Source organism: Chiloscyllium punctatum, chromosome 3, assembly GCF_047496795.1.
Source record: "Chiloscyllium punctatum isolate Juve2018m chromosome 3, sChiPun1.3, whole genome shotgun sequence".
Classification (NCBI taxonomy): Eukaryota; Metazoa; Chordata; class Chondrichthyes; order Orectolobiformes; family Hemiscylliidae; genus Chiloscyllium; species Chiloscyllium punctatum.
In genome coordinates this window covers 69,713,312-69,725,174 of record NC_092741.1, presented here as the reverse complement: position 1 = coordinate 69,725,174, position 11,863 = coordinate 69,713,312, and positions in this window count along the sequence as shown.

Sequence of the window (11,863 nt, the reverse complement as noted above, 5' to 3'; positions counted from 1 at the left end):
CAGGATTACACTAGTCATTTTCCAGTGCTCTCTTTGACTTGTGATTTTTCTGAAAGATCAGCAATGCCTCCACACCCTCCTCAGCTATCTCCTTGCGAACTCTGGGTGTAGTCCATCTGGCCTGGGTGATTTCTCCACTTCAGACATTTCAGCTTCCCCAGCACCTTCTCCTTTAAACTCACCTTTGCCCCCTGCCACTCTTGAAGTTCTGGTACTCTGCTGGTGTCTTCCACTGTGAAGACTGATGCACAGTGCAATGGAGTCAGTGCAGTGTGTAGTTAGTCATGTATTGTATTACCTTCATGTAATTTAGACATGACATCAATAAGTATATAACCCAGACTATGTGTAAGTCAGAAATCCTATAATAGTGCAAATAGTTTTGTTAATAAACATCAAGACATCAGTCTCAACCAAAACAAAAAGTCAATAGGCAAATATATAGGGATGCATTCAGAACATATCATACTGGCAATGATGTTTTACCCAAAATCTATATCATGGTGGCAACAACAGTGTCAGCACATTGTTGACAGCAAGTTGGTTCTAAAATGTTGCAAAACCAGGTATTCTATGCTGCGACATTGAGACTATCCATCACCTGACTAACCTTAACTCAGACAGATTTGATGTTCAAGGCCCCTTTCTAGGACATGTGGTGTTATATTTAGAAGGTGATGCCCAGCATCAATCCTCCACATAATGCCACATTCACATTCAAGATAGGTTCAAGCTTGAATTGGATTTCATGGTAAAATTATCATCCACGAAATCAAAAATCATTCATCTTGGAGCAATTCCATTTCTTATGTTTCAAAGAAAGATTGCAGTAAACAGATAGGTTTAGGTCCTAGGAGACTGAATTTTACATCGAAAGGATTGCTACATAAGATTCATACCTTTGAACAGCTTAATCACAAGCTCTGAAGTGCCAAGCATTTTCCAAGCTTGGTGCCAAGGATGAACTTTTAATTGATGTATCTCCCCTTAGAGTCTTAAGAACTGTCAACTTATATTGCACCTTTCATTGGATATGTTTTATTATGACATCACAAAATTAAGATGACATACAGCAGTGTTTCAGTTTTATCCCCATAGATTTAAAGTTTGTGACCAAAGTCTCTCCTTTTAAAATCTTATTCACAGAAGCACATCATATATATGACAGGCAATCACCAATTTTTAAAAAACCCATGAATTAGACCAAAGGGTCTGTTTCCGTGCTGTACATCTGTATGACTCTAACAATTTCTGAAGCTCTTAGCTGACTTTCAAATCCTGTGACTACTTTAGAGATACAAGATTATGAGAAGTAAAAAAAAATGTAAATAAAAGTGGAAAACAGCAGAAACAAGTCCTAGACAAACCAACGTGATATTACAGAATAGTGTTAAAAAACCAGGATTATAAAGATTCTGTCTCAATGCAGGCAACTCATCAAGATAGGCAAATTGATGGCTAGTATAGGTAAAAGGTTATGATTTAATTGCCATTATGAAAAAATGGCTACCAGGTGAGCAAGACTGGGAAATTAATACTAAATTTCAACATTTAGGAAGGAGAGGCAAAAAGGAAAAGGGGTTGTGTTAATAATAAGACATGGAAGCAGTGTATTAGTGAAAGAGGATCTCGTATTGGAAGAGTAGGTCTGTTCAGATGGTGTTAAAAGAAAAGCAGCAAGGTCCCAGAATTATTAGGAGGAATGGTTTATATGCCAACAAACAATTTAAATTGAAGGTGCACTTGGCAATGCAAAGGTAGTAATCAGGGTGAATTTAATCTGCATGTAGTCTTGGTACACCTCAGATAATTAATGCTGTAAAGGCAGAATTCTTGTAATGTATTCAAGGCAGTTTTCCTGGAGCAATATGTTGAGGAGCCAGTTAGGGTGCAGCCTATTTTAGGTTTAATGTTCTGTGAAGAGCAAAAGGTAATAATCCTATGGTAAAGAACCATCAGAGACTTGTGATGAACAAAAGTTTTCTCATTGAAATACATTTTTCCAAACGTAGTCTGCAACAAGGGGCTTAAATTTAAACGGGGACAATGATGAAGGTATGATGGGGACGTTGGTCTGGTTGATTGGAAAAAAATACATTAAAAACTTCAAAGGTAGATAGAGAATGATTTGAATTTAAAGAAAGTTTCATTTTTTTTTGAAAAGGCATGCATTTTTATCAAACAGAAAGTCCAACAGGAAAATCAAAAGGACCATGGCTATCAAGCAAAGTTAAAGACTGTGATACCTCAAAGGAGGAGCCTTATAAAGTTACCAAAATCTAGTTGTAAACCTGAGGATTGGAAGAATTTTAGAATTCAACAAAAGAGGATAAATAAATTAACAAACGAAAAGAGAATAGAATTTTAATGTGAAATGGCAAGATTCATAAAATAGATTGTAAAAGCTTTCATGGGTATTTAAAAAGGCAGAGCCTAAGCAAGGACAAATGTGGATCCATTACAGGCTGAGATAGGGAAGTTTATAATAGGATATGACAGAAATGACGGATACTAGGGCAACACAAGGAGTCTGCTGAAAATAACTAAAATCCCAGCATTTATTGACCATGTGGAACTGAAAGAAATTAGTATAAGTAAAGTATTAGTGGAGAAATTAATAGGGCCAAAAGTTAACATATCTCCAGGACCAGATGACCTTCACCTACACTATTGAAAGGGATGGCTACAGAGATAATGGATTCCTCAATTATCATCTTTCAAAATTTGAGAAAAGTAGATTTCTTGGAAGGTTGCAAGTTGAAGAGATTTTGGAGATAGAAATAGACAAAACTTTGTATGATTTAGGACTGTATGGCAGCAGATGTTGTGATTTGAAAACAAAGTTGAGAATTTTACCAGTAAGGTCATGCTTAAGCACGAACAATTGCAAGTCAACAAGTTCACAGCTGGGACTTAATGCAAACCTGGACAGGATAGTACAGTTTTGGATGACCCAACATCTGCAGAAGATAGAATGTAAGGGACCAACTAGGCATGTGTTGTGATTGTTAAATCTAGAGTTAACAAAGGAATAAGCAATGGTTTCTACAACAGATGAACTGAGGCAGGGACACAGTCGAATGATGTTATGGGCCTAGACATAGATAGTCTTTCTGATATTGTGAATATGTAGTTGGATGCTCATCTTGAGGCAAAATATGATGCTAATATTGTGTGCCCTTATCTGGGAGGAGATCTTGTCTTTGAGAGCTGGAGGCCAGTCAAATGGTACATTTGCGGTTTCATGACAGATAGTGAAACAGTTATGAGCAGTTTTGTAACAGTGCCAAACTTTGCTTAATTATGGTCTTGCTAAATGCACTCTTACTGGGGAACGGAAGTGCAGAACTGAAAACTGAGAGGGTTGAAACAAGTTAAGATATGTCCAAAATATGGAGAAATGCCAGGAGATTGGTGATAAGAGCCATATTGACTCACTCAGACTGTTGCTGTTATAGAGTCATAGAGATATACAGCATGGAAACAGACCCTTCAGGCCAATCCGTCCATGCCGACCAAATAACCCAACCCAATCTAGTCCCACCTGCCAGCACCTGGCCCATATCCCTCCAAACCCTTCCTATTCATATACCCATCCAAATGCCTCTTAAATGTTGCAATTGTACCAGCCTCCACCACTTCCTCTGGCAGTCATTCCATACATGTGCCACCCTCTGTGTGAAAACGTTGCCCCGTAGGTCTCTTTTATATCTTTCTCCTCTCACCCTAAACCTACGCCCTCTAGTTCTGGACTCCCCGACCCCAGGGAAAAGACTTTGCTTATTTACCCTATCCATGCCCCTCATAATTTTGTAAACCTCTATAAGATCACCCCTCAGCCTCTGATGCTCCAGGGAAAACAGCCCCAGCCTGTTCAGTCTCTCCCTATAGCTCTAATCCTCCAACCCTGGCAACATCCTTGTAAATCTTTTCTGAACCCTTTCAAGTTTCACAACATCTTTCTGATAGGAAGGAGACCAGAATTGCACGCAATGAGGGATGTTAATGGAATAGATTTCAGTTGATTTTTGAATTAGTATTTTCTTCCAAATGCTTACCATAGCACCTTGTTACATTCAGCCTGAATATCAGAACAAAAATGTTGTTTACCAACCTTATTTCTTTGACTGACATCTGAGTTCACCGCTTCACTATTTCCTCAACTGGATTAACACTGGGATTAGCAGAGGGTAGGAGACAGTACATCAGATCAATCTACTCACCAAATACGTCTACTTACAGAAATTGGAAAGCAAATTGAAATTCAATTATAAACTGACGACCAACCAAAGTACTTTTCTAAAGTAGTCATCTGCGGTTTCATTTTGACATTTAAGTGCTCATCATGATAAGAAATTTATATTTTATTAATTGGGAAACCATTTAAATTCAATTTATTTCCTTTGTCTTATCTGCAATCTTACATATGATCACAGCCTTGCAGAAATTTTTTTTTTTGCTTTTGGAATGTACTGTTAGAATAATGGAAAAGGAAATCAAACAGTCTTGCAATTTATCCAGTTTTATTATGAAATGCACCATTTACCAAATCACAGTCTATATTTCTAATTGTATTTTTTGTTATTTAATCATTACACTGTTTTAATCCAAAATGTCTGCCTTTTAAACCTCAATTTGGAACAGAATTCAGTTTGAAATCAAAATTATTATTTTGAGTGCATCAGTATTTGTAATTAAAAATAAAGGGATAACAGGCAGTTAGACCTTTCACCAGGTGAATTCTTAGTTTTGAGCCACAATGGTCTCTATACTTTGATACCAATAATAATTATTGTTACTCTCCTGTTCACCTACCATACCATGACTATTGCTCTTTCTTCAAATAATTCTCCTCTTTCCTGCATTGATAATGGCTTGTGTTGAAAAATGTTGCCTTTTAACCAGCCCCCAACTTTTCCTTTTAATTCTTATTGTGATCATTAGCACTTGACTGATGAGTTAAAAATATTGCAACTTCAAGCACCAGTCCTGAAATCAATTGCATAATCTGGACTGCCACTTTAGTGCAATACTGAATGAGTGCCACATCTTTCGAGGTTCTGTCTTTTGAGCAGAATGTTCAAATTAAGGCCCCATTTTCTTAATCAAATAAATGGAAAATACCACAGCAATATTTAAGAAGACAATGGAGTTCAACAGATATCCTTTGACCAACACCAACAAAAATAATTAGTTTGGTGTCTAACCTCATCATTATTTATACAGATTAGCTACCAGGTTTGTCTGTACTTCAAGAGCAAAACCAATTGAAAAGTCATTCATTGGATCTGAAGGACTTTGAAATATCATGAGAATGTGAAAAGAACTGTATGAGTTCTCATCTTTTTTAAGTTTGTGCCCACTGGCAGCTGTCTGTTGACTGATGGAAGCAATCTAATGATAGCTTACTATAAAACTTAATAGTTTTGAAAATATCTCCTATATCGTTCTTGAGCCTTCTCAGCTTTAATGGAAAAACCCAAACTTTCAAAGTGTACCTTCATTTGGCTTGATAACATCCTAATTAACCAACATCATATTGTTTTCATATGCACATATATCCTTTCAATATATGGTACTCAAAGTTGTATGTAGTACTGTACCCATATCAAGGATCTTAAGCTTGTTTAATATAACCTTGTTATTTTGTATCGTACATCCCAAGACACAAAATTAGTGATTTTTCCATTCCTGTAATCATTTCTAATGAGATTGCTACAATTAATGTTCGTGTTCATCTCTAGATGTGTTTGCTGCTCTATTCCATTTAAAACATTTGACGTAATTATTTTATAAATTGCCCCCAAAATGTTTTAACAGTTTCATTGTGCTATCCTATTTGTGTGTCCTTTTAGTCTTTTACTACATTCATCACACTTTGCAGTACTATTGAATTTAATGGACTTTTTAAATTTAATCTATCAGTGAAATTACCTGAACATTTTAGAACTGCATTCATGACATATTTCGAGAAAAGGAATTGTCACTTAACTCTTCTTTGTTTCCTGGTCTCCAACAATACCACAATAATGGCACTATCACCATGCTAAATGGGATAGACTTCAAGTAGATCTAGCAACTGGAGACTGGGCATCCATGAGGCACTATGGACCATCAGCAACAGCAAAATCATACTCCAATACAATCTTCAACCTCATGGCTTGTCATATTCCCCACTTTACCATTACCATTAAAGCAGAGAATCAACCCTGGTTCAATAATGAATGTAGAAGGGAATAACCAGGAGCAGCATCAGGAATACCTTTACATGAGTTGTCAAGTTGGTAAAGCTACAAATCGGTCTACTTTTATGCAAAACTGCATAGCTGAGTGACTGCATAGCAATTGGATTAGATCTAAGCTCTGCAGACCTGGAGAAAGAGCCTCCACAAATATCCTCATTCTCAATGATAACAGAGACCAACACATCACTGCAAAGGATGAAGCCAAAGCATTTAAAGCATCCCTCAGCAAGCAGTGCCAAGTGGATAATCCATCTTGGCTTCATCCAGTGGTTTCCAGCAACACAGAATCTACTCTTCAGCCAATTTGATTCACTTCATGTGCTATCCAGAAGTTGTTGTAGGTGCAGGATACTGCCCAGACTATAGCTATGATAACATTCTGGCAATAACACTGAAGACCTGGTTCTAGAGCACCTGGCCAGGCTCTTTCAGTACAATGCTTGCATCTACCTGACAATGTGGAAAGTTACCCAGGTATGTGCAGTACACGCAAAACAGGACAAATCCAACCCAGCAAATTACCACACCATCAGTCTACTCTCAATCATCAGTAAAGCAATGAAAGGTGTTAACAATAGTGTTATTGAGACAACTAACTTAGCAGCAAGCTGCTCACTGGCACCCAGCTTTGGTTCTGCCAGGACCAATTAGCTTCTGACTTCATTACAGTCTAAGTTCAAAAATGGACAAAAGAGCTGGCTTTCAAAGATGAGGTGAGAGTGACTACTCTTGAGATCAAGGCTGCATTTGACCAAAATAAATTCCCCAATGCCACTTAGATAGCACCTTCCACACCTGTGACCACTGAATGAATAGTGACACTTCAAGATAAATTCACAACAAATTTTATCTATTATCACAGCGAAGTTCCACCAGCCACCCTTACAGGAGCTATGAAGAGAAGAATGAAAGAAAGTGAAAATGGATTACATGCTTTGAATGGCAAAATGAAATTCCATGTTAAAACATCACAGTTTCTTACACATTGAGTCCAGGCACTAAATTGATCACATACACAGATATTTAAATGATTGGGAAGTGATTATACAATGATGGTGAAAACCCAGTTATTTTCAGTACAAGGAAAAAACAACAGAGTAAATATTTTGGTAAACAATTATACTGCTACTGCATATTCAGCACTATGTTAAATTATGCATAATCATGCATAAGTAATAAGCAGAGTTAGCTGAAATCCACTGTCTCTTTTTTACCTGACCTATTTCCTCTGCTGCCGTTAGCATCCTAAATCATTCATGAGCTTTCCATGAGGATTCACCAAGTGCGACTGGCTTAAGGAAAAGGAACTTTCATAAAATTGAATGAAGAGAACGCATGTTTTTTGACAGTAATCGTATAACAGCAACACAATACTGCCTTGGGAGTTTTGGATAGTCATTACAATACACATTTTCTGGCATCATTTTGGTGGTAAATGTACAAACAAAATACATGAACCAGTGGAGGAATGGCAACAAGAGTTATTTTAAATAATTTACTAGAAGATATTTCAAATGCTGATCATGAAACACAGGCATCCAGAGTGTGCCAAAAGCAGTTTATAAATAAACAATAATATATATTCCTACTGAAGCCACATAGTTATGAGGGAGAAACCTCTGAATTTGTAACCTCGTGCTGTCTTTTGTTTTGTAAATTTGTATTTATATGATTTCTGAGTTCTGGTAAACTAAGAATAACCAGCATATGTTTATTGTGTTGCCATATCAGTTCAGTCTGACTTCTGAGTGACTGAGTTTATTTCATTCAGGAACAGGAACAAGAAACAGCAAAATATAACTTTTTATCTTAAACTTTACATTTGAGTTTCAAACAGAGGTGCCAGATATTTAGGTTTTTTTTGCCTTTTCTCATGGCCAACTTCCATGCCCTTGTTCCTGGCATTTGTTTTATTCAATTTAATTCTAGATGTTCAGGCTGTGCTGGTGTACCCTCCCTTTGCTTAATACATAAATAATAATTTACACATTCATGTCAGTGTGAGTGTGGATCACACGATACAGGATGGTAACCAACCTGAGCCCAATCCTGTCCGCATTTGCAACTGAAGAGAAAAATCTCAATAGTAATAGAAATGGTATTTTTTTTTCAATTTCCTTTCCGAACACACAGGTACAAGAGATGAATTTGGCATCACTGACAAAGTTTCAGCTAAAATCTCCTGACTCAGTTTGCTGTTCAAAAGTTGCTGACAGACACCTTAAGATGGTGGGTATGGTGATGATGATAAAGAGTATCTTCTGTCCAGCTGACAAGAGGCTACACTGCCAGGAACTGGTGGACTGGAGCCTGATATCAGCCTGGGTCAGTGTCTGCTTAACAAGAATGCCCAGCAGTACAGGATATAGGTCAGTTAAGGGTCACCAACTAATCTCTGCTACCTCACACTCACGTATGCAGCACATGCACGTGGATCAAATCACAGCTCAGAGACCACTACTCTCAGAATTGCATGAAACATAGAAAATAGGAACAAGAATATCACATTCAGTCTTTGAATCTGCTCTGCCATTAAATCTAATCATGGCTGATTATCCAGCTCAGTATCCTATTCTCACTTTCTTTTTGATCCTTTTAGCTCTAAGGAATATATCTCTAAGAAATATGTCTAACTCCTTAAGTTCATGGAGATGTACAGCACAGATATATCCGTGTTGACCAGATATCCTAGATTAGTCAGGTCCCATTTGCTAGCTTTTGGCCCATATCCCTCTAAACCTTTTCTCTTCATATACCCATCCAGATGTCCTTTAAATTTTGTAATTGTACCAGCTTCCACCACTTCCTCTGGCAATTCATTCTATACAAGTACCACCCTCTACCTGAAAAAAGTTGAAAACTTTGGATGTTTTGAACTCAACCACTTTATGTGGCACAGAATTCCACAGGCTCGCCTCTCTGTAGGTGAAGAGACTTCTTGTCATCTCAGTTTTAAATAGCCGACTCCATATCATTAGACCGTGACCATGCTCTGATTCTGTTCTCCTGGGTCATTAGGAACATCCTTCCTGCCTTTACCCTGCCCAGTCCTGTTAGAATTTGTAGGTTTCTGTAAGATCCTAGTCATTCTTTTAAAGTCCAGTGAATATCGTCCTAAACAAACCAATCTCTTTTCATATGTCAGTCCTGCCATCCCAGAGATCAGTTTGGCAAACGTTCGTTGCATACATCATGTTAGAACCTTTGGTGATTTTTCATTATTTTTATTCTTTTATCAATTTTAGTTTGGAGCTATGAACTGAAGTTCCTTTGAGTTGAAAGTAACTTTTGGACCGTGACTAACAGCTTGTGTTAAAAGGGAAACAGACCAAACACATTTTTGTTTATTCATTAGGCAAAGCCTGGAAGTTAATTGCAGGTTGGTTCCTGATCAGAGGTTCTGCAGATGGTTCATCACCAGAGAAGAGTCTAACAGATAGTAGAAGTTGGCTATTAAAGAGGTCAATACCTGGGAACTGCTTCCTGCAAGTCTGTAAAAGATCTTACTTTCAAGCAGATGGCAGATATTGAATGTTAACTCAGACCAAAGTTAGAGTTTGAAGTGGGTTTTGGACTGTGTTTTCCATGGGAAAGGAATCTGGCAGCCGATGCTACAGTATGAAGGTTAGAAAGTTCCCATCCTATCCTCCCATGAGCAGCTCTAGCAAGCTCAGAGAATAAAAAACGTATGTTATAAGTATTACTGCCTTTATCTGAGCAAACTAAAAAGGTGGCTCTGATTGACAGCTTCAGAATATCAATTAAAATTAAAAAATGAAGTGCAATCAGTTCTTCTGTAATCTGGTGGTTGTGTTTTGTGTAACTCCACATTATAGAAAAATCATGCTTTAGAAACAGTGGTTAAAATTTTGGTACTGCAATTGTGTTACAACTAACACATGTTTTAAAAGTTTGTGCTTTAGAAACAATGTCCCCAGTTCGTCATTCACATCACAGAAAATTTGCATTGACAAAATGTGTATTAAAACCGAATGACCTGTTTGTTTGTATGTCTGCTTTTTGGACCATAAGATGTTAAAGCAGAATTAGGTAATTTGACTTTGCTCTGTCATTGGATCATGACTGATATGTTTCTGAACCGTTATCTCCTGCCTTCTCCCTGTAACCCTTGATCCCCTTACTAATCAAGAACCTATCTTTATCTTAATCACATTTAATGACTTGGCCTCCAAAGTCCTCTGTGGCAATGAATCCAACAGATTCATCACCCTCTCACTGAAGAAATTCCTCATCTCCATTATAAAGTATTGTCATTTCACTGTTAGGCTGTACCCTCGGATCATGGTCTCTCCTCCCAGCGGAAACATCTTCTCCACATCCACTCTCTCCAGGCCTCTCAGTGTTCCTTTTTCCCTTATCTTTTTAAACTCAATCATGTACAGACCCAGAGTGCTCAACTACTCCTCATATGACAAGGCCTTCATGTCTGGGATCATTCTTGTAAACCTCCTCTGGACCCTGTCTAGTACCAGCACACCTTTCCTTAGATATGACACTCAAAGCTGTTCACTGACCAGCATCCCTGCTCTTGTATTTTAGCCCTCTTGAAATGGATGCTAAAATGGTTTTCCGAGCTGCCAACTGAACCTGCATGTTAACATTAAGTAAATCTTGAACTAGAGTTCCTTAGTCCCTTTGTATTTCATATTTCTGAAGCCTTTCCCCATTTAGAAAATAGTGTAAGCCTCTATTTTTTCTACCAAAGAGCATAACCTCACATTTTCCCACATTGTATTCTATCTGCTACTTCTTTGCTGACTCTCCTAGCCTGTCTACGTCCTTCTTTAGCCTCCCTGCTGCCTCAACACTGTCTGTCCCTCCACCCTATCTTTGTGTCATCTGCAAACTTAACCATAATGCCCTCAGTTTCTTTATCTAGGTTATTAATGCATAATGTGAATAGTTGTGACCCCTGTGGAACTCCACTAGTCACTGGCTTCATCCTGAAAAAGACTCCTTTATCCCTTTTCTTTGCTTTCTGCCAATCGGCCAGTCCTCTCTCCATGCCAATATCTTACCCCTAATACCATGGACTCTTATTTAGCAACCTCTTGTACAACACATTGTCAAAGACCCACTGGAAATCTAAATATATCACATTCACTGGCTCTCCTTTGTCTGAGTTGCTCGTTACTTCCTTATTACTTACAAAGTATGATTTATCAGTTGCTATGGTGAGATTTGAACTTTTGTGCCTGGATCATTAAATCACAGCTCTAGATTATTATTCTATTATTATAACCACTAAGCTACAAACTCACCTTTATGTGAATAAGACTGAAGACAAAGGTTTTGAATTTGTACCATAGACAAATTAGATTATTTTGTCACTTAATTTTATGTTGCAAAATTTACTATATTGTTGAAAAAAAATCATTAAATAGTTTGTTTACAATAAAACCTGGTGTCTAGATTTGGTTACTCACAAGCTTGGTTAGGAGGTATTGTGTCAATTTTGGAGGGGCTTTAATTTTGCTGTGTTTCAAATGCAGAGGTAGATAGGCTGATGTGGTTCACTGTCTGTCTCCATGTTGTAACAATCATGTCCATTCAATAACTTTCACCTACTTCTTCCTCCCAAATACTGACACTACCTG